This window comes from Hemicordylus capensis, chromosome 5 (assembly GCF_027244095.1).
Source record: "Hemicordylus capensis ecotype Gifberg chromosome 5, rHemCap1.1.pri, whole genome shotgun sequence".
Lineage (NCBI taxonomy): Eukaryota > Metazoa > Chordata > Lepidosauria > Squamata > Cordylidae > Hemicordylus > Hemicordylus capensis.
This window is the reverse complement of record NC_069661.1, coordinates 7,665,971-7,693,616: the sequence shown is the minus strand read 5'-3', so window position 1 is coordinate 7,693,616 and position 27,646 is coordinate 7,665,971. Positions and strand designations below refer to the sequence as shown.

Here is a 27,646-nt window from a genome sequence, read left to right as displayed (position 1 = left end):
GGTGCCGGTCTGGACTGCTCCGGACCGTGCACATGTCTATAAAGAATATACCTAGGGACGATAGAATCTGCCCCTGTGGTTATAAGGAGATTGAAACCATCCAAGATGTATTGCCCTGTTGTCTGTTTTACAGAAAGATAAAGACGCCTCCTGATATCTTCTTGTCTGGCACCCTTTCCAGGATGCTCAGAAGATTTTTGTGTCTCTTATCTTTTGGCAGATCAATCTCCAACTATTATATATAAGGTGGCAAAGTTTTGCTCTAATGCTATGTTGTTACGTCAGTTTTTTATTTCATGTGTATGTTCTTCCTAAATTTTTAGTTTATATTTATATTTATTGTTAGCAATCACTAGTTAAGTCTTTGGTACTGTATATGACTGACATTTTATTATTTTCTAACAACTGTTAACCTTTGGAGGATTTCTGTATTCTACCATTTTTTAGTTGTTTTGTAAGCTGACCATGGGTTGTAAATAAATATCTGTATCTGTATCTGTATCTAAGCCTGGGGGGACTCCAACACCAAACCCTAGACCAAGTCCATCAGCTCAATTAGGGACTCCATTGAGCAATGGGGCGATCGGTACACCAACAGAAGTCCCAGTCTATCCCTGGTCCCCAAACTCAAGTACACACATTCAATATGGTCCAACACCTCAACATGAAGTAATAAGCCAATTTCTCCCACCAGCATTTGCTACTTTCAAAAACAAAAACAAAAACACAAAACTGCATTCTGGACTGAAGAGCAAGGGATAGCAATTGTGACCACAGCCTGTTCTCCAACTATTTCTACCAACTGTCATGCCCCTAAGGGGAAATGAACTTGTTCACAGCTGATTCACAACAAGGCTACTTTTTCATAGGGTGTTGTTTTTTTCAGCTTCCCCAAACACAGCAAACTTGTTGACAAGCAGATTATTTAACAAGCCACCAAGCACGTTGGCAAATGGCCTGAATACTTCCTCTTACAAGGGTGGATTGATTGCTAACATATGGGCAGAGCATACTACCTGCCAAGGGGCACTTCCGACATGCTGCTTGAAAGGAGGAAAAGCATCCAAATGCTCAATTAAAGGCATGCTCTGCCGGGTAAGAACCATGGATCACGTCTTGGGAGAAGCCGCATAAACATCCCATCATCCAGATTGCGATGCAAGGCCCTCCAAGCTCAGAGAACAACAACTGAACAGCCCGAGCCAGACTCCCAAGCACGGCCCTCCGGCAAGGGTGCACATGCCGAGACTAGGCCATCAAATGAATAAGCTTTTACATCAGGGGTTCTCAGATGTGGGTCCCCATATGCTGTTGGACTGCAGCTCCCATCATCCCCAGACACCATGGCCATTGTAGTCCAACAAAGTTTGAGAACTCCTGGGTTAACCCCATATATGCTGAAGGAATGGTGGAACATATCTGATCAGTCAATTGGAAATAAGGAGGTTTGCAAGTGGGGATTTTCACCACGGCAAATCATTCCTTCTGACCTGCTCACTTGGGCAGTTTTCCCAAGAACCGTTCAAGAAGGGCAATTTCAGACAAACACCTCCCTGCATGAAAACAAGCTTGTGAAGTCTCTGTGCATGGCTATAAAAACCCCAGGTTTGTGTGTGTGAACTGGTGTTGAGAGACGAATGGCAACCTTAATGGGCACAAACCAGGTCTCCCACATGGAAACCTCATCCCCTACATGCTGTGCTAAACTGGTCCTCCCTCATGGTTCTGAACTCTGCAGTTTGGGTTTGTGTAACGATCAAAAGGGGTGGGGGGGATACAAAATCCCTCCAACTGTGTGGAGACATCCTCTTTTCAATATGAGCCGATTCACCCTTCCAGGGGAATATTCTGGGAGAGTAGAGTGGGAAAACCCCTCCCTACAGAGCGGTTTGAGCAGGCCTTTAAGAGCATGTGATTAAGGCAGGAAACAATAAGGAACGACACTATATAACATCAATGGGATGATCAGGACAACTCTAAAAGGCACCAACACTTGCGGCTTCCTCTCAAGTAAAACCCTTCCCCAGGAACCTCAAGAACCATGCAGCCAGGGTTTACTCCTCTCTCTATACAATACCCCCATTATTTCCCTGGCTAAGTTATGGCCACATGCCTTCCCACCACCTTCTGAGCTGAACTCAGCTAAAACAAAGGAAACTTTCATCTCGCCCCATGAGCTTTGAACAGATTGAGACCCAACAGGTTTTCAGAATTATACGGTGGTTTATGCCAAGAAGGAGAAAAGGGAAAGAAATTACAAGGTACAGACTAGAATAGATTGTTATGCCGTTAAAAGATGCCAGAGTATGCAGAGTGGGTCCCACGCTGAAGCCAAAAGTGGGTCCCAACTCATGGGTCTGAAAAGGGCTACTGGACTAATGCACATTAGGACAAGAAGTCATTTTAGAAAGAAGCTGAATTCTCTCCCACTGCGTTTCTTTTCCCCCTCCTTGGCAGGCCCTTTGAACCTGCCTTGTTTTGAAAGGCAGGCCGTAAAAGCCCTGCTGTGAAAAAGAATGGATAACTTTCCTGGGTGAACTTTTCAAAAAGAGAGAAAACAGTTCCACTTGAATGACGTGCCGAGCCCTTCCACTTGGACATTTCACTTTTTCAAACTCGGGAGGAAGCACAGTCTACAACGGGCTTTCATCATTCTTCTCAACCAACACTTTCTCTAGGAAAACGAAAGGCTGAAAGGGACCAGGAGCAGTTTTGAGCCAGCCTTCCCATCCCAGGGTCACGCCGAAGAAAAAGGAGCAAAGCCAGACACTTTCAAAGGCTAGCGGTTTCAGCAGCAGTCTATTCTGGGACACGCTGGCAGCAATCTGAGTGACCCCTTTTAAGACGATTGTGCCAGAACTGCTTAGCTCAGTAAAATTTAATTGTTGCTGCTTGTTTGCAGAGGCATTTAAATTTAAAATGATCCATTGCTTAATCTTGGGACTCAACTGAAAAGGAAAGGTCAGGACTGTTTAAAACCAGCCGGGAGGCAACACTGGGGGGAGTAAGGAGATGGGGGAGGCTTTGAGAGGTGCAGGAGCTGGAAACAGGTTAGAGGAAACGGCAGATGCCAACACACACACAGCTGCTGCAGGGAGACAACGTCTTCCTTCAAGGCTGGACGTCAACTGCTGTGATCTCACGCTTTCCCAACACTCAAACCACAATATTCACAGGGAAAATGCCATTTCCTATTCCTACCACGTCCATCGCTATTCAGAGAGGTGTGTGCAGCACGGCCATGAGAGCCCCACAGGCATCTATTCAATAGCAAGCAAGTAAGCTTGTAAGTAAGCTTGCAAGTAAGTAATAGCAAGCAAGTAACCTCTCCCATACCACTAGAACCAGGGGTCATCCCATGAAATTGATTGCCGGGAAATCTAGGACCAACAAACGGAAGTACTTTTTCACGCAATGCATAATCCACTTGTGGAATTCTCTGCCACAAGATGTGGTGACAGCCAACAATGTGGGTGGCTTTCAGAGGGGTTTGGATAACTTCAGGGAGGACAGGTCTATCAACGGTTACTAGCCAGAGGGCTATAGGCCACCTCCATCCTCAAAGGCGGGATGCCTCTGAGTACCAGTTGCAGGGGAGTAGCAGCAGGAGAGAGGGCATGCCCTCAACTCCTGCCTGTGGCTTCCAGCAGCATCTGGTGGGCCACTGTGAGAAACAGGATGCTGGACAAGATGGGCTTCCTTGGGCCTGATCCAGCAGGGCTGTTCTTATGTTCTTAAGTTCTTAAGAATAGCCTTGCTAGATCAGACCATTTAATCTAGGTCCATTTAATCTAGGGCTGCACAACTCCCCCACCACCACCACACACAAAAATCCCTGCTGGACTACAATTCCTATCATCCCTGACTATTGGCCTCTGTGGCTGGGAATGATGGGAGCTGTAGTCCAACAGCTAGAGGGCCAAAGTTGTGCAGCCCTGACCTAGTCCAACATTATGTTTCCAACAGTGGCCGGACAGATGTCTCTGGGAACCTGACAAGCAAATCATGAAAGCACACTGAGCTGACACTTTGAATGAGCTCTCCACCATGACCCCAAGACCTTTCTCCTGGGCAGTCACTGACAGCTCAGACCCCATCAGTGTCTATGTGAAGTTGGGGTTTTTTGGCCCAATGTGCATCACTTTACACGTGCTTACATTGAACCACATTTGCCATTTTGCCGCCCACTCTCCCAGTTTGGAGAGATCCTTTTGGAACTCCTCACAATCTGTTGTGGGTTTCACTGCCCTAAATAGTTTGGCGTCATCTGCAATACTGGCCACCTCATGGCTTACCCCAACTTCTAGATCATTTATGAATAAGTTTAAGAGCACTAGTCTCAGGACAGACCCCTGGGGACCCCACTTCTAACTTCCCTCCTTTCTGAGAACTGTCCATCTAAGCCCTATGTTTAGCCTAGAGAAGAGAAGGCTAAGGGGGTAACATAGCTGCATTTTCAAATGCATGAGAGGATGTCAAACAGAAGAGGGCTCTGTTGCCCCAAAGTGCAGGATTAGATCTATGGACTTAGCTTCCCTGAGGTTAGATTTTGATTTAACATTAAGAGAAACTTCTTAATGGTAGGAGTTCAGCAGTGGAACCAATTAGCTAGGGTGGTGGCGGGGGTGTAACTATAACAGAGCAAGGGGAGACAGTTGTCTGGGGGCCCACTGCCTTGGGGCCCCCCGCAGAGGCAAGTCACATGACTGACTCCCCCAGCCGCGCACCCCCGACCCCCGGGCTTCCTTGAGTTGTATTCATCCTCCGAAATTGATGTGAGTGTTAAGACTTGGAGCTACCAGAACAGCACGTCTTTCTCCAGTACCATTAAATGACTTGCAGCGTCCACAATTTACAAAACCTTTTAAAAAATTATTTAGGATGATGTTCTATTGTGGCACATAGGGGGGGGGTGTGTGTGTACACACACACTCTCTCTCTCTCTCTCTCTGTTTTTTGTTTCCACTATTCAGCCTCCTTTAAGATTTCTTTACTTCATGAGCTGAGCTTCAGTGGGGGTGGGCATTTTAAAATCTTGTCTCTGGGCCCACTCCAACCTTGCTACGCCCCTGGGTGGTGGTAGATTCCCCCTCACTGGAGAACCTAGAAGCAGAGGCTGGATAACCATCTCTTGAGGATCCCTTAGCGCTGGATTTCCTAAACTGAGCAGGGAATGGGACTAGATGGTTATAAGGCCCCCTCCATGATTTGGAAGGAATCGTTTTGTGATCCACAGGTGGTGGTGATTCTGGTTTTTCATCCTTCCCACCCACCCCCCTTAACTCTTTAGAGCCAGGGAACTTCTCCTTTGTAGCAGTCTGGCAGACAACTCCCTCTCCAGACCCTACACTAATGCCTGCCATTTCATGTAACTTCTGCTGGTTTGCTTTGTTTGTTTTTCCTTAGTAATTTGTTTCTTTGACGGGTGAATGCTGGCCCTCTCTGGTGCTGGAACACTCTCCCCCACCCCCAATTCTTAGCCGAGGTGTGTGTGTGTGTGTGTGTGTGTGTGTGTGTGTGTGCGCGCAACAAACACAAGTTGCACACCTATCGCCATCGATTATACGAGGAAAGGAACTGCTGGTGCTGCCTGCATACAGCTCTGAGAAAAGGTGCTATGTGCACTTTTATTTTATTAAAAATAAAAATAAAAATAGACACACACCACCAAATGCCGCGTAGCTTGTTTAGCTGCTCAGCTGCTGCATGACAGCCCTGAACAACCAAGAAGAAACAAATGTGATGCATTTATGGGCCTCAAACGGAATTATGCCATTACGCAAATCCAACCTTCAAAGCTGCCTTTGAACTGAGATCCAGACCCAGTCTCTGCAGAGGCAAGGGGAGAAGGAGAAGAAACCAGTCTGATCTGGACACACATAGCTGAGCTACGTGCCGCTGCCCTCATCTCACGGTTTGGCTGATTCATAGGCGGCCAATTTACATGGGTGCCACAAGCAAACGGGAACCGGGGCACACCCTAACAGGAACAGAAAGCTCCACCGACGGCTTGCCTGAACGTTGCCCAGCAAACAAGTAGCAAAATCACTCCAAGGAAGAGCAGGAAGCCGGTCTTCGGTTGTGCACCTTAGAGGGGTCCGGGCTCACACTTTAGACAGGGAGAGGACATCATTCAATAGCAAAGCTAAAGACGCACCTTTTGCAGGTGGCTCTTTTATATTCAGCAGAGGGAGAACAACTAGCCCCCTTTGCCCCGCATGGTGTCCTTCCCAGGGACTGGGGCTGGGACCCACTGCTCCCTCTAAGGCGTGCGCACGTGCACACGCTCACAAGTCTTTGGATGTCCGCTCAGTTCATTTTAGATCCCGCTCAGGTTGAATCAGGAAGGCCCCATTCTGAATGCATGTCTGCACACACTGCCTCGATGCTGCCGCCCAGAACAAAACTCATTCCGCACAGAGATTTAAAAAATTAGAGAGAACGCTGCTGGGACCTCCAGTGAGTTTCTTTTTAGACAGCTAGCCTCTTTGGCACAGAGAACCAGCTTCTTATTTCTTCTGCGGCATAAAATGCTTTAAGAACCCTTTTTGTTAAAAATAGGTATATACAAATTAATCACCATCCTTATCATCGCATGTCATGTCGGCAGAAGGTCTCAGGTTCAATAGCTGGCATCAAAAGTTTAAATTTAAAAAAAAAACACTCCAGGCAGCAAGACTGGGAAGGGTCTTTACCTGAGATCTGAGAAAGCCACTGCTAAATGCAGGCAGAAATACTGGGCTAGATGGACCAACAGTCTGACCTGGTACAAGGAAGCTTCCTACGTTGATTCTATCAGCTTAGTTCAGTGGTGGCCATAACAACTTAACAGGTGCAGCTCTCCAAAATTCCTTAAGCCAGGGGTTCCCAAACTTGGATCCCCAGGTGTTGTTGGACTACAACTCCCATCATCCCCATCCACAGTGGCCAAAGGCTGTTGTGGCTGGGTATGATGGGAATTGCAGTCCAATATCTAGGGCCCCTGCCTTAAATGCATTATGTTCAAGATAGAGAGAGTAGCCAAGAAAGCCAAACAAGGCTGTATACTTCTGAATGCCAAATACTGAGAGTGAGCCATCTCCTTCGTGCTCCATGAGCACCGGGAAGGATCTGGCCGGCTACTTTGGGAAACAGAATGTTGGACTGTATGGGCCTTGGTCTTATCTAGCATCACCATACTTATGCTCCCGTGGTAACAAACAAGAATCAGAACAGCCAAAGTGCATTATAGTCCTGCCACAGGCACATTACCTTCTCTGCATTCCAGAGCAGAACCTAGCTGAACTTTCCAGAGGATACAACACCGAGCTGAATCAGTTCTCAAATCACATGCATCTAGCATAATAAATATCTTGGCTCTACACATACATGCACACAACCTTCTACAGCCACAGATGATCCTTGAAATGTCATTACAACATAACCTGGAAGCTGCTGAATTCACGGGCCGAATTCAAACCGAAACCCAGCCAAGTTCTCTTCATGCTTCCAAGGCTAAATTACTTTTATACATGGAAAGGAGCGGTGGGTTTTGTGGGTTTTCAATGGAATCCCTGTAGAGATTATCCATGCACTTTTGCATGCATGTAAATCTCTCAGTTGCTGTCAGTTTGCCTGGAATTCAAGCACCATCTTCAAAGTCTCAAGGGCTGACATCCTGACTAAATTACTCAAAAGAAGTACCACTGATATTAACAGGACAAGTTGGCCACAATTTTCACATAAGTATGGTCTTCCTATTCGGCTTTCAAGAGAACACATAGCAGAAATTTACATATTCAACCATTACACCAAGGTTAACAATGTAATGAGCCAGCATAGTGTAGAGCCAGCGTAGTGTAGTGGTTAAAGTGCTGGACTAGGACAAGGGAGACCCAAGTTCAAATCCCCATTCAGCCATGAGACTTGCTGGGTGACTCTGGGCCAGTCCCTTCTCTCTCAGCCTAACCTACTTCACAGGGTTGTTGTGAGGAGAGACTTAAGTATGTAGTACACCACTCTGGGCTCCTTGCAGGAAGAGTGGGATATAAAATGTAAATTTTTTGAAAAACAAAGACATACCTGTCAGAAGGCAGAATGTTTATTTAAGAGGAATAACTGCATCTTACCTTGCAAAGATGTTCTGCAAAGGAGCACAAGGGCATATAAAGCAGTCTGCACTCGAGGGAGATCACTTTTCTAACTGGAAGCATTTTGGCAAGGTTTCGCTATGCTACAGAAACCCACTGCCGTTTTCTCCTTCCCAGAAACCAGGCTCTATACGTTGAAGACACCTGGCTTGTGTCCTAAAGAACAGGAGCCTTTCATACCCCTCAGAAAGAGCTCCTAATTTTAAATATCATGGGAAAGGATGTTATTTAGTTATGTAAACAAATCTGATCAAAACCCTGCTGGCTACAACCACATTACTTGGCAATAAGATCCTTGTGTTAATTATGTCATTTCCATTTGGCAGTTTTATACTTGTTTTTTAATGCCAAATTGTGTTGTACTCTGAATAGTAGTTGATTTTGCACCACTGGTTCTTATTTTCGCCTTCCCTAAACTAACCAAGAGTTTAGTTGGCGCAGCAGGCAAGTAACTTTCCTAGGGAGCAAGAGGTTGCTGGTTCAAATCCCTGCTGCTATGTTTCCCAGACTATGGGAAACACCTCTATCGGACAGCAGTGATATAGAAAGATGCTGAAAGGCATCATCTCATACTGTGAAGGAGGCGGCAATGGTAAACCCCTCCTGTATTCTACCAATGAAAACCACATGGCTCTGTGGTCGCCAGGAGTCAGCATCGACCCGACGGCACTTTTCCTTTACTTTAAACTAACCAAAAATGCCTCTCAACTTCTTTCTTTTCTCTTTCTTTCCTGCCTGCCCCCACCCCAAATAGCAACAAGCAAGCTTACAACCTGGAAAGCTGAAAACACCAATTTAAACCAATCCTTCTTTCCCAATATCTGAGAAAGCAAATTTGAACAAGTGCTCAACCAGCTCTCCTAACTCCTTATGACGTTCGACCAGTTTATTATACAAAATAAGCCTGTGCAATACAGGAACGTTAATCACCACATGCCATTTTCTAGGATTAAGGAATACCAGAAGAGTATTAACCCCTGCTAACTGAGCAAAGAGGTGGTGATTCTCTTATATTAAGCAGGGAGAAAGAGACTGGCCCTATCCACCCCCAGCACAGCATCCCTCCAGTGGCTGTTGCTGGTGTCTGTCTTATGTTTCTTTTTAGATTGTGAGCCCTGTAGGGATGGGCAGTCATCTCATGTATTTATTATTTATTGTTCTATGTAGACCACTTTGGAAACTTTTTGTTTTCAGTCTGCACGGCCATACCTTGCCAACTGAGGATTTCCCAATCATGGATTTGAGTATCTGCAACTGGGAAATTGTGGCAGGTCTCGCCAACTGTGACCTAAGTATCCATGGTTTGGTGAGATGTTTTGGAAATTTAGGGGTTCGGGGGCAATATCTGGAGGTCAGAGGGCATTTTAAAAAATGTTTAACTTTTTTTCCTGTCCTTTTGCGACTACGATCCCCCTAACCCTGTTTCCTATTGGTTATAATGCCTTGTCAACTGCGAATTCGCCAACTGCGAGGTTTTCCAAGAATGGAACCCACATGGTTGCCGTGGGACAACTGTAGTTCTTGCATCTGTATTGGAAATCACAACCAGAGGGAGAAGCTAAACAGAGGGATTGTTGTTAAGGTGGGACTAGGAAGCATGGGGTAGATATGAAGAACTTTAAACCAGCCTTGCAAATAAGTCTTCAGAAGTTATTCGTAGGACTACAGCCTTAAGTATTGCTCTGTTTGATTAATCAGTTAAAACGCCTTGGAATAAAAAGGCACCCCAGTGAATTGGGCTAGGCGCTTTTGGAAAAGCATGAAATATTGCTAATATGTGTATCTATAAAAACTGCAGCTGCCAGCGCTCTCTCAGAAGATGCCTCCCCCCTTGACTCCCACACACAGGCAAGGCTGCATCTTCCAAGACTGCACTTATTGCAACGCACACACGCATCAGCTAAAAGCAACAAAAAAAAATTTTTTTTTTAAGCATGCTCTTTTCATCAAAACTATTGTTTTAGCAACAGGCAATTATACCAATTTGATTAATTTACAAATATTTCTTCAGTTCGGTGACAGTCTTCGTTATTAGCCCACAAACCCTTTAACCAGCCGTCCTGCCTACACATACTTAGGTCATTTGTAGCACGACAGCAACTTGCAGTGAAAGAACAGAACCACATGCCTTCCCACTTGCAAAACCTTTCCCTGCCTGCCACTTGGTAGGGATGTGCACGAACCTGTTCGGAGTCCCTTTTACAGGCCTCCAAACAGGTTCGAATGACCAGCAGTTCGGCCAGTTTGAATGCGGGGGGATACCTTTAAGGGCCGGGGAGGGTGCTCTTACCCCTCCCGCCACATTTCCCCCGCCGACGCTGCACATTCCCTGATGCCCCATTCCCTTGTTGGACCAGAAGTACCCGATGAACATGTACATGTCGGGTGTGATGTGTGCGTGCACACCCTACACATACACACGTTGGGTACTTCCAGTCACTTCCGGTCCAATGAGACAATGGGGCGGCAGGGAGGTACGCTGCCACCTCCAGACCCTTTTAACGTGCAGCGGCGGGCGGGGGGAACGCGGCGAGTCGGGGGAAGAGCACCCTCCCCCGCCCTTAAAGGAACCCCTGCCTTTGATCTGCCCCCCCCCCCCGCCAACACACACACACCGGTTCTGTGCACAACCCTACCATTTAGCTGAAGTTTTTGCTCACCCCAGAACTGGGGTAGGCAAACTTGGCCCTCCAGATGTTCTTGAACTACAACTCCCATCATTCATGGCCACAATTTATTGTGATTGGGAACACTGGAAGTTGTAGTTCAACAACAGTTGGAGGGCCAAGTTTGCCCACTACTGCCATTTCCAGAAAAATACAGTAAATGCAGGGCAGCACTGAATAGTCTAAGAAACTGGGAGAAGAACCACAAATGAGGCAGGTTACCTCTTGCCATGCTTATCTGGAGTGTGAGAAGCTGAGCGTCCACACCATGAGGAAACATGTGCTTCTTCCCATCCGACACATGAGTCTCCTGGGGCAGGGAAGAATACATGGGCTCAGCTTTGGGTGTTCTATTCAAGCATGGGAAGAAGAAGTGAAACGCACTTGGACTTCCTCTCCCCCTCCTTGTCTGGTACATTTAAAGACATTCTATGTTTATTGAGTTCATTCAGGGTTATCCCAAAGCTTTCTAGTCCCACTTTCTGGTTTGCCAAGCCTTCAACTTGTCTTGCAGAGTCATCGCATGTGTCCAAAACACAAATCTCCACTGTATATTCCACAACACTTGGTTAAAGAATTTTAAAAACTGCTCAGACAGGGGCAGCAATACAAAACAGTGCCTAGGCACCAGGTCCAAAAAATACTTACTCGTGGGCTGGCCTCACCCTTTATCCTATTATAGTTTTTCTTTAAGACAAAGCAGCAGGGGGACCCAGTCTTTGTCAAATGCTTTTCCACAGTTCAACAACTCGAGGCTCATATCAGCTCTAGCCGTAATTCCACTGCAAACTAGGGAAAACTGAGGATCTGCCTCACAGGGTGGTTGTGGGGACAGAAAAGTTCAGAAATTGTGAGGTCATTCACACAACCAAAAACTGGATAGGACAAGTGTCCTACCTAGGTTTGGCAGCTGTGTGTACTCCCAAATGTTCAGTTGTATGGGTGCAAACTAGGTAGGAGGAGGGAGAAGCAATTGTGTGGAATCAAGGTTGAAGGAAAAGCTGGTTGGACAGCTTTTCCTCCTACCTTAGACAAATGCTGGATATGAAAGCTGGTTAAGGCAGCACTTTTCCTCCTACCTTGATTCCACACAATCGCTTCTCCCTCCTCCTACCTCGTTGTTTGCAACCACTAAGAAACATTTGGGAGTGCACACAACTCCCAAACCTGGGTAGAACACTTACCCTTCCCATTTATCAACTGTGTAAATTACCTCTGTGTGTGCTTTGCACATCGGAAATGATCTAAAGGCTTTAATATCAACCGAGCTCCCTTTCTGAATTAGGGGTTTCCTGCTTTCATTGCATTTAGACCAACTGTCACGGCCCATACATAAATCAGGCCTGGAGCACGCGTTCTTCAAGCCAGAGTCCCCAACATCAATTGCAGCAGGAGGAAATGCAGGCAAGCAGAAAGCCCGATTGGGTTAGGTTTCCAATGTTTATACCAATCCTGGACAATCCTGATGCTTTGCACTGTCTACCAATCACAGAGGCTGATGTTGCATACATCAACATTATGATGTTGATGATCCTTATGATCCAGAAGTGAACTCTGCAGCCTGGGCAAGCACTTGCCCCACAGATGAGGTCCCAACCTTGTATCAAGAGTAGAGGAAAGAAAATGTCATCCCACTCACTGGACAGACCATGCCACCCCACTCATTTCTAAATCTCCCCCCAGGGCACTTTGATCATATCACACCAGTGCTTTATCAGCTGCACTGGCTCCCAATCCACTGAATTCCAGGCCCAATTCAAAGTGGTAGTTTTAACCCTTAAAGCCCTAAATGGCTTGGGACCAGGTTACCTGAGAGAGCGCCTTGCCCCATATGTCCCAACTCGGACTTTAAGCTCTTCTTGGGAGGCCTTTCTCAGGGTGTCCTTGCCAAACGAATTGAGGAGGGTGGCTACTAGGGAGAGGGCCTTTTCGGTGGCTGCACCCTGTTTATGGAACAGCCTCCCCAGTGAGGTTCGCCTGGCACCATCACTTTGTACTTTTAGATGCCAGGTGAAGACCTTTCTGTTCACCCAAGCTTTTTAAAACTGATTTTTAAAATGGATTAAAAAAACTAGTTTTTAAATTGTATTTTTATTGTATGTTTTAATGTTGTGTTGTTAGCCATCCAGAGAACAATTTGTTATGGGGCAGCTAACAAATAAAGAAGAAGAAGAAGAAGAAGAAGAAGAAGAAGAAGAAGAAATTTCATATCCTGCTCTCCCTCCAAGGAGCCCAGAACAGTGTACTACATACTTAGGTTCCTCCTCACAACAACTCTGTGAAGTAAGTTAGGCTGAGAGAGAAGGGACTGGCCCAGAGTCACCCAGCAAGTATCATGGCTGAATGGGGATTTGAACTCGGGTCTCCCCGATCCTAGTCCAGCACTCTAAGATGATGAAGATGAAGATGAAGAATTAAATGAGAGTTCAATGGAAAAATCAGGATTTTACCATAGCTGTGATTGGGTACCAGCATGTCCATCCAGAAACAGAAGGCAGCAGCAAAAGTAGCAGTTCATGCTGCAACTCAAGTCTTACTGTGTTTGGGGGAAAATTTGATTTTTAATTAAAATCTATGGTGCCCACAGAGAATCAGAGTCAGCAGCAGCTTTAGATTTTTATTGCAAGTTCAGCAGTGTGTCATTCTGGTCACATGAAGCTGCCTTGTACTGAATCAGACCACGGGTCCATCTAGGTCAGCATCTGCGCCTGGGACCTTCTAAAGTCTTTGGTACTTTCCTAATTCTGTAAAAAATCTATTTTCTCTTTTCAGTGAATAAAAGTGTCACATTCCCCTCCTGAGCAGCTGAAATCACTAACATGCTGACAACAACATACTATGTGAATTAGGTTAACTTATTATAGAGGCACTTCTCCGCCCTCACCCCAAACATATTATCACTCAGCAAAACAATAAACCATGAGGAACGGTTTTCAGTTCTGGACAGAAATAAAAATCCCACCAACACTCATGATCTAGGCAAACACACATCAAGGGAAGTGGAAAGACAGGGTTGAATTTCTTTTCTCCCAGCTGGTTTCAGCAAGTTCCTTTCTTTTGGGGTCATTTAAACAGAGGCTGATTTTTAAGGACATTCTCAGGCCTTTGGTACAGGATGTCAATTGTGATTACAATTTTTAATCTGAATAGAGCACTTTCTTTATTTAACACATTTGTATACCGCCCAAAGCACAAGTCTCTTCAGGGAGTTTTCTGCCAGCGTGCATGAACATACTCATGCAACTTAATAATTTATTACATTTTTATACCACCCTTCTTCCAAAGAGCTCAGGGAGGAGTAGGGTTCTCCCTCCCCCCAATTTATTTCACAACAACCTGCAAAATAAGTTAGGCCAGGGTTTCTTAACCTTGGGCCACCAGATGTTTTTGGACTACAACTCCCATCATCCTCAGCCACAAAGGGCATATCTAGGGGTGATGGGGGTTGTAGTCAAACCACATCTGGGGGCCCAAGGTTAAGAAACTCTGAGTTAGGCTGAAGGATGAGCTCAAAGTGATCTCCATGGCTGAGTGAGGATATGAACCCAGGTCTCTCTGATCCTAGTTTGATATTCCAACCACTATATTGTCTTTGAGGTCATCCTCAAGCCATTATGCTCCAGTGCTAAGCAACTTTGGCACACTAGCTGTTTTCAGACTACAACCCCTGCTAACTTAGCAAATGTGGTGATTCTCTTTATTGAGCAGGGGGAGAGTAACTGGCCCGATCCACCCCCAGCACAGTACTTCCAATGACTGTTGCTGGTGTCTGTCTTGTGTTTCTTTTTAGATTGTGAGCCCTTTGGGGACAGGGTTCCATCTTGCTTGTTTGTTTCTCTGTGTAAACTGCCCTGAGCCATTTTTGGAAGGGCGGTATAGGGGAGTGTGTGTGTGTGTGTGTGTGTGTGTGTGTGTGTGTGTGTGTGTGTGTAGCCAGCGTGGTGTAGTGGCTAGAGTGCTGCACTAGGACCAGGGAGACCCGAGTTCAAATCCCCATTCAGCCATGATACTAGCTGGGTGACTCTGGGCCAGTCACTTCTCTCTCAGCCTAACCTACTTCACAGGGTTGTTGTGAAAGAGAAACTCAAATATGTAGTACACCGCTCTGGGCTCCTTGGAGGAAGAGCGGGATATAAAATGTAAAAATAAATAATAATAAAAATAAATAATAAATACATCAAATAAATAATTTGTATTATTATTACTATTTATTCAATTTTATACCGCCCTTCCAAAATTGGCTCAGGGCGGTTTAATATTTAAATATTAATATTTAAATAAGTAAATAAATCAATTAATAACTCCCATCATCCCCAGTCACAGTGGCCTAGAGTCAAGGATGATGCGAGTCCTAGGCTAACATCTCCAGGAGGGCTGAAGTGATGCAATCCTGTCCTGGCACAATTATCTCACACGAAAACACGATTCCTACCTTCCCTCTCATGTCCATTCACAGCACAAATGGAAAGGTAGAAAGATGGCGCCGGCCGCCCCTGCCTCCAACGCACTCACTGGCTCCAGCCCTATCCTCCCTACTTTTGGCTGGAGGTCTGCAAGGGAGTCAAGGGGGCTGACCTGAGGTACAGAGGAGGCACGGACTAGAGCCTGCAGGCCTGTTTTACAAGAAGTCGGACACAAGGGTAGGCCATATTTCTGTCAAATATCCTCCGAGCTGTTTCTCCAAACGTGTTTCAGAGCTGATTTACACATGCAGCAGAATCTCACAGCACAGCTCTTGCCGGACTGTATAACTTCAGGCTATGGGACAGGGGAAGAATACATTTAGAAAAGTCCCCTGTTGGTCAAATACTACCCCCTTTGTGAACAAAGCTAGCCGAAAACCTCTCCCCAACATGCTAGAGTCAGTGGATAGGGAGTTCCCTCCACCCACCCTTGGGGAAAACATACAGCCAATCACCTCCTGCCCAGTCTCAAGTGGTATAGTCCAGTGAGAGGACTTCGCTTCCTCCAGCGGTATAGTCCAGCAAGAGCGGCACCAGACTAGTCTTCTGAACGTGTCGATTGGTTGCCAGACTCACATTTGACTATTCATAAGCTACAGTTATGTGATTCTTTGCCATTTCCCAGCTGCTTCCCTACATGCACTGGAAATGAGAGAGAGATCTCAAATCCTATCTGTGGGTAATCAGGATCTGAGTAGCAGAGGCAGCCGCCAGGCCTGCAAGTATATAGTAGCTTTGGCTACTGCTGCACCACTAAGCACATGGGCAGAACCCGCCAGCGCTGGACTAGTATTACAAATGCATTCACATTTATTTAATGTATTATTTACCACTGAAGACCATCTGCTGGTGCAAATTGCTACAGCAGAGTGCTTCTGGGGCCAGGTCACCTCTCCCTTAGACCAGCTTCACTGCTCCAGGGGCAATGGTACTGGTTTTCCAAGATGCTAGTTTTTAACTTCAAAGTCCTAAATGGCCAAGACGCCTGGCACCATCACTTTGTTCTTTTAGATGCCAGGTGAAGACCTTTCTGTTCACCCAAGCTAAAGGGTCACCTGCCCGCCATGTACAGCTTCTCAATCAACTCAGCAAAAGAGGGCCTTTTTGCACAGTCCTCTACCTTCCAAAGCTTGGTTGCTGGGAATGTTCTTTCTGACCAGAACAATACAAGTACTCCAAAAGTGACTGCACTACCAATTTGTATAAGGGCATTATGATACTAGCAGTTTTATTTTCAATCTTCTTTGTAATGATTCCAAGCATGGAATTGGCCTTTTCCACAGCTGCCACACACTGTATCAACACTTTCAACAAGCTGTCCACCATGGCCTCATGATCTCTCACCTGTTCAGTCACTGGCAGATCAGACCCCATCAGCGAATGTGTGAATTTGAAGGGTTTTGCCCCAACAGGCATCGCTCTGCACTTGCTAACACTGAACTGCATCTGATATTTTGATGCCCACTCCTCCAGTTTGGAGAGATCCTGTTGGAGCTCCTCACAATTGGTTTTGGATTTCACTATCCTAAATAGTTTGGTGTCATCTGAAAATCTGGTCACCTCGCTGCTTACCCCAACTTCTAGATTATGTATAAATAAGTTAAAGAGCACTAGTCTCAGGACAGATCCCTGGGGGACCCCACTTCTTACTTCCCTCCATTGTGAAGTCTCCATTTATACCTACCTTCTGTTTCCTGTCCTTCAGCCAGCTAACAATCCACACATGTACTTGTCCCCTTATCCCATGACTGCCAAGTTTTTTCAAGAATCTTTGATGAGGAACTTTTTTTGAAAGCTTTTTGAAAGTCTAGGTATACGATGTCAACTGGATCACCTTTATACACTCTTGCTGACAACACTCAAAGAACTCCAAAAGGTTCATGAGACAAGATTTACCTTTGCTGAAGCCATGCTGGTTCTCCTCCAGCAGGGCCTGTTGTTCTATATAAACAAGTTTATCTTTGAGAATGCTTTCTATCAATTTGCCCGGCACAAACATTAAGCTAACTGACCTGTAATTTCCTGGATCCCTTTTTTAAAAACCAGAGTTACATTGGCTACTTTCCAGTCCTCTGGTACAGAGCCCGATTGTAGGAACAAGTTACATATTTTTTTCATGGAGGTTGGCAATTTCACATCTGAGTTCTTTAAGCATTCTCAGGTGGATGCTACCGGGCCCTGGCAATTTGCTAATGTTTAATTTTTCAAAGACAGTTTGGAGTGTCATCTCTTGTCATCTCAGTTCTTTAGCCTCTGTCTCTGTCTGGAGAAGCTCAGTTCAGGCACAGGTATACGCTCAGTATCTTCTGTTGTGAACACAGATGCAAAGAACTTGTTTAGCTTCTCTGCAATCACATGACATTCGCAACCTTTGCACCAGGCAGGCAAGTAAGATTTCTCTCTCTCTCTTTCTGTTTAATTCTTTTTTGAAAGTCACATTGCACTTTCATGTGACTGGAAAGGCAGGATATGAATTTTCTTAAGTACAATAAAAATGCACCCGAAGATGCCATTATAACAGAGAGATGGATTCAGTGCAGTCTCTTCAGGACCCTGGCATGTGATGTCATACTCCAGATTCCAGGCTCTTCTAGAGCAAGGGGCAAGCAAAGTTGCAGATGGGCTGACTGGAGGGAAATATGCCATCCCATAGAAGCAGCCCTTCTGATGATCTTTTAACAGAAAGGCTGCCAACACAGTATAGGATTGGACTGGTTCACACAACAACCTGTGACTGAACCTCTGAATGGCTAGCATCACTGAGACCAGGAGTTCCCAACCTGTCCAGGTGTTACTGAACTACAACCCACATCATCCCCAGTCACAGTAAATGGTAGCTGGGGTGATGGGAGTTGTAGTTCAGCAACATCTGAAGTACCACCAGTTGGGAACCCCTGATCTAGACAAATATAGCTGAAGTCTCTAGATGACTGCAGCAGCTCAGACAACAGCTACATCTACCGACAGAGGGTCCTCCCAACTCTCCTGGAACTATCACCACCACTACCTCAGCCTCGTCAGCATCTGACTTCTGGCAGTGGAGAGGAACAAGGAACTAGTGCTAAGTGACTCCTTTGCTCCTCTCAACTATCAGAGAATAGACTAGGGATGTGCACGGAACCGGGCGTGGGGGGTTCTGCTTTAAGGGCAGGGGGGTGCACTTACCCTTCCCTCCGCTTTGCCCCCGCCGGCACTCTGTGTTTTAAAAGTCCACCGAGGCAGCAGTGTGCTCCATGCCACCCCATTGCCACCTGTACCAGAAGTAGGCGGAAGTATCTGACATGTCTGCAACGTGCCCACACCGTGCTCCCTATAAAGGGTCTCCGAACCGGTTCCATGCACATCCCTAGAATAGACAGGCAGTGGTGCTACTGAGAGGACTGGAGGGGGTAGGGCACGTTGCAGGTAGCAGTTACAGGTTTGTGGAAGCTTGTTCACAGGCTCCTGCCTGAACGAGCCCATAATAGCAGCTCACACAGCACAATGGACAGAACTTGCAGGCAGAAGCAGGCCGAGGTAAACCAGCAGCTCACGCCTGCTCACCTTCATCAATAAATGCTGCCTATATTACACTATTTACCTGGTCCATTAATTATACAGTGCTTGGCAGCATAAAAGCAAGAGAGGCAGTTCTCTGCACAAGGAGCTTATGCTTGGAAGTCTGACTAAACTGGGGAGAGAACAGAGAGAGGATGGATGGGAGAGACAAGATTAACAAGGTGTGGGCACAAGTTAGTGCAGGTCACAGAGCTTTCATTACAACCGAGGCCAAAGACTGGGGTTAGGGTTAAGCAAGGGCACTGTGGAAGAGGCAGGTTTTGAGGAGAGACGTGAGCGCCACGCACAACTCCTGTGTTTTGCCACCATGGTGCTGACCACCTGCCCTGAACAAGATGCTGTTGAAGTGACATCAGGGGGGGCCCAGCTCTACTGTGCAAGAGCCACAGATCACTTGCAAATTGATGCAGTACACAGAAGAGAATCCATTTCAGTTTGGGACACCAGGCTTTTATTTTCAAGTTTTCAAACATGCATCTGGTACGGTCATTACTTATCAAACATGAACTACCACCTCTCTCAGTTATGGTTGTGACAAGGACAGCTTCCAAAGTCAAATGAGAGGTGAAATTGCCATTTTAAGTTGGCTTTGTGCAGAACACTGGAGACACTTAAACTGCAAAATAAATAAATAAATCACAGGTTTAAAACTGAAAACTACCTATAAAGAAATAGAACCCAAGGACTATGTCACACATTATAAACTTAGGGTGTGTTCCTCTCATAAGCTGCTAATTTTATAATGTATTAACACAGAACGTTGAGAGCAGGAATCCTCTCTAATTATCCTGACTGTGTCTGTCAACATCAAGCAAAATAAATTAAATTTAAAAGCCAGAAAGCCCAAAGGCCAAAATGAACAAGCAATATCATTAAGATTCTCTGAGTTCATCTTAAATTAAAATTTATTATTATTTATTTTATTTTTATTTAACATATTTCTATACTGCCCAAACTCATGTCTTTGGGTAGTTTACAACAGAAAGGATAAAACATGAGTTAAAACAGAATAAATGACAGAAAAGTTAAAACATTAATTAAAATGAAATAAATGATAACAAAAAAGATAACAAAAACTCATTTTTCTGTTGCATGGTAATTCCAGACACTGAGGCTGTGGTTGCTGTGATTTCAGTGAAAAACTAAATTTAAAAAATAAACCCAGTTTGAATGCCCTCAAAAGATGTTAAACTACACCAAGAAAACATTAGAGCAGGAATCTAGAAATTTAACTCTGCTTTCTTTTTAAACAACAACAAAAAGCTACCACTGAAATTTTAGCAGGCACCTGAAATTTACTAACTCTAGCTGAAAAAATTAACTGATTATTGTAAAGACAATCTGTGTACATTTCTTGACTCAGGTAATGCATTTTATTTAGTTCAAAAATAAGTTACCTAGCTGAAATTGTCGCTTTGCTAAGCATTCTCAACATTAGCCTCTGAACTGATACTGTAATTTTTAAATTCATTAATCATAGCAACTCAAAGCTGAACAGTATTCTCTGGACTACTAAATTTTATAATCTAACTTAGCCATCGCATTGTCTGATCAACTTTGTACTTTCAGCCCCAGTTTCCCAATTGTAAAAAAGAACAATAGTGAAGGGGGGGGGGGCCCAGGAGAACACACACACTAGCATCCTGGCAATACTATAAAATATTTGGGGAAAATATATTGCCTTATTGGTTCCACCTCCTCTTCAGGCCATGTGGATTATTTATTTATTATTTATTTACGTATTTATCTATCTATCATATTTCTATACCGCCTGATATGTACATCTCTAGGCGGTGTACAAAATTTAAAATATTAAATTAAAATACATGTCACAAATTAACATACATGACAATAAAAACAATAGAAGATAGTTATTAAAACTTTTAAAAAAATATTTTTAAAAATATTAAAATAATTTTAATTAAAACATTATTAAATAAAAATTCATTTATTACATTTATATACCACCCCTTCCAAACCGCTCTGGGCGGTGCACAACAATAAGATAAGATCATGTATCTTTATTTTATGCGCAGTTTCTATGTATGTATTCACTCCATTCACCTTTTACATTTGTAATCTGTAACAAAACATGCAAAAGAGAGGGAAACAACAACATTCACCCCAACGCCCAGAAACATAGCAGGCTTTTAAAATACATCTACAGCCAAGTACAACTTTCCACTGAGCCTGCAAGGGTGCTGATATGTTTGAACTGCAGCCTAAAAATGAAATGGTTCAGTGAAGAGCACAAAGAATTATCAACAATAAAACCAAGTTAACAGAAACCTTGAAACAAGCATAGTTCTGACACCCTCTGAAATTCCAGAGACCCACAGAGTCCTACTACGTCCTTAACTTAACCTCACACGTGTTATTCTTTAGCAGCACAAGAAGTGCAGTAACGCTAAGCAAACGTGTGATTAACAGGGTGAGGGAAGGACACCCTCCTGGCCTAAACAATGTGCTTACAGATATGAGAAAGTGAAAGAGAGAGAGCGAGAGCGAGAGAGCGCATGAATGAGGGAATACACAGAGTGCTGTGAGGCAAACTACACTTTGCACATGTTGGCTTTGGCTTGGAGCAGAATCCCACACTCTTTTAATTTCATTCATTCATTCATTCATCCGACATATTTTTATACTGCCCAAAACACAAGTTCTCTGGGCGGTTTACAAAACAATAAAAACAACCAATAAAAAGACTGACACATTTCAACAATTAAAATTAAAATGTTAAAACTATTAAAACACAATTAAAACAGTATCTAATTTAAAGCCTGGGTGAACAAATGCAACTTGACTGCCCTTTTAAAAATTGAAAGAGATGGGGAGGCTCTTATTTAAGCAGGAAGTGTGTTGCAAAGCCTCATAGGAACATAGGAAGCTGCCATATACTGAGTCAGACCATTGGTCTATCTAGCTCAGTATTGTCTTCACAGACTGGCAGCGGCTTCTCCAAGGTTGCAGGCAGGAATCTCTCTCAGCCCTCTCTTGGAGATGCTGCCAGGGAGGGAACTTGAAACCTTCTGCTATTCCCAGAGCAGCTTCCTCCCCTGAGGGGAATATCTTGCAGTGCTCACACATCAAGTCTCCCATTTTGATGCAACCAGGGCAGACCCTGCTTAGCTATGGGGACAAGTCATGCTTGCTACCACAAGACCAGCTCTCCTCTCCTTGGGGCAGCAATGGAGAAGGCCCATCCCTGAGTAGCCACCAGACGAGCCGGTGGCAACTGCAGACGAACGTCTGAAGATGATCTCAATGGGCGGTGTGGTTCATAGCGATGAAGGTGTTCTCTTAAATACCCAGGGCCCAAGCTGTTTAGGGCTTTATAGGTTATAACCAAAACCTTGTACTCTGCCCGGAAACTTACCGGCAGCTAGTGTGGATGTTTTAAGATAGGAGTAATATGGTCTCTCCGAGATGACCCGGAGACCAACCTGGCTGCCGCATTCTGGACCAACTGCAGTTTCTGGACTATGCACAAAGGCAGCCCCACATAGAGCGCATTGCAGTAATCAAGTCTGGGGGTGACCAGCACACTAAGTGCAGTAATGCAAGGAGCAGCAAGGAGAGAAGTGGTAGGGGTCAGTGCTTAACAGTTTTCCCTCTAAGGCGTGAGCACCCTCACAAGTTTTTTGTTTTCCACTCAGAACAAAACTCAGTCCACACATAGATGGAAAAAACAATTAGAGGAAGCGCTGGAGCTTAGCCTTTTCAACAGCTACTGTACTGCTGAATCAGACCATTGGGCCACCCAGCTCAGCTGACACACACATACCAGATCTACCCAGAGATGCCTGGGACTGGCCACTGGCATGCAAAGCATGTGCTCTACCACTGAGCCATAGGAAAGGTGGTGCCATCGAGTCGGTGTCGACTCATGGCAACCACAGAGCCATGTAGTGTTCTTGGCAGGAGGGGCTGACCATTGCCTTCTCCCATGCAGTATGAGAAGATGCCTTTCAGCACCTTCCTATATCGCTGCTGTCCGATATTATTATTTATTATTATTACTTACTACTACTACTACTACTACTACATTTTATATTTTAATTGTGTTTTAATGTTAACCGCCCTAAGCCTTTTGGAAGGGCGGTATAAATGTTTTAATAATAAATAAATAATTATATCCCGCTCTTCCTCCAAGGAGCCCAGAGCGCTGTACTACATACATAAGTGTCTCTTTCACAACAACCCTGTGAAGTAGGTTAGGCTGAGAGAGAAATGACTGGCCCAGAGTCACCCAGCAAGTATCACGGCTGCATGGAGATTTGAACTCGGGTCTCCCCGGTCCTAGTCTGTGCCAATGCTGCACACAGGCTGCAGGGAGCAGCACCGCAGCCATGCGCAGTCTTTTGTAGAGCGAGCGCTGCGCCCAGAAAAGCAGTGGCGTGGCACAGGAGCAGACAAGGACCTGTTTACCTGCTTCTTAAGGGAGCCACTTCCCACCCCGCCCACAGCTGCCCGAGCTCATTTGGGTTCATCCCTAGCTCCTTCTGCATCAAGAGGTTTTGAAGCTCTGATGGAAAGAGTATGATGATCTGGCCAGGATATACAACATGGACAAATCTGACATATCTAGGAAAACCAATCAAGAGTCAATATGAAACTAAAAGTCAGCAATAATGCATTATTAGCCAGTTCTTTGGAATTACTGAGATTTCTAAAATAACATATTTGAAGCACTTTGGCCACTTGAAATGTGCCGTATGAATGCTTCTATATTAACACGAACATTGCAACAAGGTGTGGCAATGACCATTAGCCTGGCCTGTACTACAGAGAAATGCATAGGCACCACCAACCCACATCCTTCTGGTAACATACATCTGTGACATACAGCTGTTAGACACCTGCTAACTGAGCAGAGGCAGCTTTTTCAAGTGGTGATTCTCTTTATTTAGCAAGGGGAGAGCAACTGGCCCTATCCACCCCCAGCACAGCATCCCTCCAGTGGCTGTTGTGTCTGCCTTATGTTTCTTTGTAGATTGTGAGCCCATTAGGGACAGGGAGCTGTTTTATTTCTTTATTTGTTTATATGTAAACCACTTTGGGAACTCTTGTTGGAAAGCAGTATATAAATACTTGTCGTATTCGTAACACCTGTTATCAAGGAGACATGGGAGGAAGATACTGGGCTACTACCCCATAAAGTGTAGAACGGGCCTTAGAGAAAGATTTCCTAAAGGATGAGACAAATTCAAGGAGGACAGATTCATGACAGCTAGTAGCCAAGCCATATGCAAGCAACATAACTCTGCATATCAGACACTGGGGATACACAACAGGGAAGGGACTTCATGCTCTCCTGGGAGCTTCTAGAGATGTCACGCTGACATTTGGAAACAAGATGCTGGACTTAGGGACAGGCATTTGACCAGTCAAAAAATAGATGGTCAACTGACCAGTCAAATATTGTCAAATAATGGTAAGTATTTTGGAAGCATTAAGATTATTAGAATAATAAAAATAGAATTTAATCATCAGTAGGTTTGAGACATACTAATTACAAAAAAATATATATAACTTAGTGGTTAATGTGAAGCAACAATAACTTTTTAAAAACTGTAATTAATTAATTATAATAATTCAACTTTTAACAATATTGGGTATGGGGTTTTTTAAACTGTGAATGATTCTCTACAATTTTATTCTGGAACACTAGGATCAGTTTACAGTTACAAATGCAAAATAATGAAGTTAATGCAAAGTAACAGCAATTTCTAAAAGGAGAATTTTTGCAAGACAGTTTTGCCAAAGAGGCAGCAAGGCACTTCCTCAAGCATCATCGCGGAATATTGGACCACACTCAAATAATAGGCAGTCAATTGACCAGTCAGGTGATAATATTTGACCGGTCAAAAATTGACTGACATGCCAAACCTAACAAGACCTTGGTCTTCCCTAGCAAAGCAACTCTTGTCTTCCTATTATCACCATCTGAAACAACATAAAATCAAACATTTCTTGAAAGAGCATAAGCAAATCTAAGTCTTTTAGTTTCTTAAGTCCGACCTTTATCGGCATGAACTGCATACACACCACTGTTTCATTTACATCCACGTTTTGAGCTGGCAGAAGGACAATCCTCTCGTATCTACTCTTTGGAACGCTTCCATCGACACATACAACACTGTACGTACTCCAGGCGAGCACATTATCTCAACACAAAGCATGCCAGTCTGATGCAGCTAAAACCAGTGACGAAACCCCCATCCAGCAGTGTCACTGGGGGAAGGGAGAGGCTTTGTCTGCGGATTCCTCCCTCCTTTTCTTCCTTCCACCCACTCAAAGAAAACTGCATTAAGGACACCAGGTGGAACGCACATCACTCAGTCCTATTCTTTCCAGGGTGGCTAATGATTAGATCATTCAGATCTTTAGATACTGGGCAAATGAGATACTAACACTACTGGGGTGTGAAGGAGCAAAATTACAAGGCAATTTTACAGCAAAAAGTCCCAGAGCGAAACAGTCGCTTGCCTCTGAAAGCACTGCATCTGTGACAAAGAGCAACATATCTGGTAAAAAGCAACAAATATCTGTTTGTTTGCTCTGGCTTTAAACAGTTTAAAAACTACATTTCATGGTGTGTGTGTGGGGGGGTGTTTTAATGCTTCTTTTGCTTTCATCTCTGTCACCTCAAGTGCACTATTAGAAATGCATCTCGGACATATTATTTTAAATAAATACATCTCATTAAGATTTCATGGCTTCAGAGAATCATCTGTTTTGTGCATTTTATCTGTTGTGACATTTGGAAATATATTGGGGACTACAGCAACAGAATAAAGCAGACTTTATTCACAGAAGAGAGACTGGTAAATTGCCACTCCTGCTGACTGGAATCTCACACACACTCTCACGGAGAAACACAAAGAGGAAATATTTCTAAAATGAGATGGGTGGGCGGGCAACCGAGGAGGGGAGATGTGTCATGAACAAAGGTGAAAAGAGTCAGAAGCAAGCAAAGCCAATCACCATCAATGGGTGTGACAGGTACACAAGCCTAGGCAAGCCTTCTGTCAACCCCAAGATTTGTGACCCCCAATCTGAGCCCTTGCACAATGCGGGGGGGGGGGGGCCATCATGTGGAAATCTTCACTATCTACACAACAATAATGCAGACACCTGCTCCCCGCAACCTGAGCCTCAACAAGGCTCGGGAACCATTAAAGGACTTCCAGATCTTGGGCCGCAATAAGTTTATTCATCTTCAAGGAGCCACAAGGTTCTGTTATTGGGGATATGAGCTCCCTAAATTAAAAACACCACCACCTCAGGCTCCATTGTAATTGTACCTTCTGCAAGGAGACGTTCTGCAGGCTGAGCTCCCACATGAGACCAGGGAGATGCTGGCAGGAGAAGATACCACTTGATTAGCTAAAGTGATCATGGGAAGACATCACTCCATCCAGACACACACACTCACACCCCTGGCAATCCCACAATACTAGACAGATAGTGAGAGAGGGTGTGCAAAAAGGGGGTGGCAAAGGTCCCCCCACCTTAAAAACAACATTCCCTGACCCGTCTCACCCGCTTCACAAGAGCCTGGGGGTGGGGGGCCTTTGCCACCTTTTAGGGCAATGAGGAAACAGACACCCATGGGGCTGTAGAAATACTAAGGAGGTCCCCCGGTCCCCCAAAGTGACAGGAGACCCCAGACCGGGGGGGGGGGAGTTGGAGGAACATTAATGCCTAATATGATAAGAAGACCACCACGCCCCCCCATGCCCCCAGTGATAACTAATCCCACCCCCCAAGATGAGGGAAATGGAGGCGAGGGGGCTTTAATGCCCACACATGTAGGAGAGCCTCATGGGGGCCCTAAAACAATGATCAGGACCCTCCCCCCCATATGCAACTGTGGTGAACTGGAAAGGACTGTGTTGTCTAACAGAAAGGGAGCCCCTTCCCCATTAGAAAAGACACTGGGGGTCTTTCCCCCCCCCCCACAAATTGTGGCAAAATGGTCAGGGGCTAAAGTGCCTGAAAGAGAGACCCCTCCCCATTAGAAAAGACACTGGGGGTCTCCCCCCCAATTGTGGCGAAATGGCGGGGGGCTACAGTGCCTGAGAGAGAGACCCCTCCTCATCAGAACAAGGCACCGGGGGTGGGTCTCTCCAGCCCCCCAATAGCCCTCTGCTTGAAATGGGGAGGGGGCGCTGTAGCACCTAGAAGAGAGACCCTTCCCCATCCGATCGGCCGTCAGAGCCAGGCTGGGTTGAAGTCTCCCTCGCCGCCCCCCCGCGAAAACTAGTGAAACGAGAGGGGGGGGCGGCCCTGCCGGGGCGGGGGGAGGCGGCGGCGGCGGCGGCCCCTGACTCGGGAGAGAGACTGCGGGGGGCGGGGGTCTCCTCCGAGACCCCAGGAAGCCCCGTCCCGCCGCCGCCGCCCCCCTCCCCTCACGGAGACAGCGGGGAGAGGGGGCGGCCGGCCGCCGGTACCTCTCTCTGGCGGTGGCGAAGGGGCTCGGCGGCGGCGTGGCGACTGGCGGCGGCGGCGGCGCCCTCCGGACCCCGCGACTCGGGCGGCTGCTGGCTCTGCGACGAGGCGACGACCGGCGGCGGCAACGGCCCGGCCTCCCTCCTGCCCGCTCCGCCTCCTCCTCCTCGGCCGCCCGCCCACCCAGCGGCGCCCGGCTCCTCCTCGCAGGCGGCGGCGGCGGTGGGCCCGCAGGCCACGCCTCGCCGCAGCCGCCCATCCCGGCGGGCGACCGGCCCGGCCGGCGGCTGCAGCACTGGGGAGGGCAGGCCGGGAGGGGGGCCGGCTCCCGCCCCGAGCAGCAGCAGCGCACCTGCAGAGGGCCGTTTTTCTCCGC

At 45.8% G+C, this 27,646-nt stretch overlaps 1 protein-coding gene across 7 annotated transcripts in view; it reads right to left on the bottom strand.

Annotated features, from left to right (window-relative positions):
* Positions 1-27,420, bottom strand: part of SMOX (spermine oxidase) — a 75,178-nt gene extending 47,758 nt beyond the window's left edge. The window contains exons 1-2 of one of the 7 annotated variants that reach the window (XM_053257626.1): positions 27,273-27,416; positions 26,124-26,177 (exon numbers count right to left, since the gene is read on the bottom strand). The gene's annotated coding sequence lies outside the window, so the exon portion shown is untranslated. Of the gene's footprint in view, positions 1-24,864; positions 24,958-26,123; positions 26,178-27,272 lie in introns of those variants that run through there. The other 6 variants (XR_008308979.1, XM_053257629.1, XM_053257624.1 and 3 more) reach the window with 6 other exon arrangements.
* Between the last annotated feature and the right edge of the window lie 226 nt (positions 27,421-27,646).